Here is a 723-nt window from a genome sequence, read left to right as displayed (position 1 = left end):
TGGAGGACTACCATCAGAAGATCCTAATGACCACTTAGAGGGGTTCTTGGAAATCTGTGAGACCCAGCAATTTGATGATGAAGTTTCTGATGGAATGCGACTCCGCTTATTCTCACTCACCTTGAGAGATAAGGCAAAGGTGTGGCTAAGAACAGTGCCTAGAGAAAAGATAGCAACTTGGGAATTATGTGAAAGAGCTTTTCTAGAGAAATTCTTTCCTCCTTCTAAAACTAAAGAATTGAGGAAGAAAATCACTAATTTCCAACAAGGCACTGGAGAAACTATTTATGAAGCATGGGAGCGGTTCAAAGGATATCTTCAAGCATGCCCACAACATGGCTTCAACCGTTGGCTTACCATCCAATTTTTCTTTGAAGGATTGGACCAACAAAGCACCATGATATTAGACTCAGCAGCTGGAGGATCTTTCATGGGGAAACCTATTAATGACTGCATGATTATTTTGGAAAATGTAGCCTCAAATCACAGCCAATACAGTGAAAGAGAAGTCACAGCAAGGAAAGGAACTCTGGGGCGATATGAAGTGAACAATATTGAGTTACTCTTAGCAAAATTTGATACTCTTAATCAAAGATTAGACAAGATGGAAAAAGCTAAGGTTAATTCAGTGGCTACAAATCAAGTATGTGACCTTTGTAGGGAACAAGGGCACACTGCAGTAAATTGTACCTTAATTTTTACTGGAGAAAAAGAAGATACTAC

The 723-nt window shown here is 39.4% G+C and overlaps 1 non-coding gene across 1 annotated transcript; it reads right to left on the bottom strand.

The window, feature by feature from the left end:
* Positions 1 to 235: 235 nt before the first annotated feature.
* LOC145957671 (small nucleolar RNA R71) lies at positions 236 to 342 on the bottom strand. The gene has a single exon (XR_014433714.1). It is a non-coding gene; the product is annotated as a small nucleolar RNA R71 (small nucleolar RNA).
* Positions 343 to 723: the final 381 nt, after the last annotated feature.

This window comes from Cajanus cajan, chromosome 4 (assembly GCF_000230855.2).
Source record: "Cajanus cajan strain Asha chromosome 4, NIPB_CcT2T_4, whole genome shotgun sequence".
Classification (NCBI taxonomy): domain Eukaryota; kingdom Viridiplantae; phylum Streptophyta; class Magnoliopsida; order Fabales; family Fabaceae; genus Cajanus; species Cajanus cajan.
This window is presented reverse-complemented; position numbering and strand designations above follow the sequence as displayed.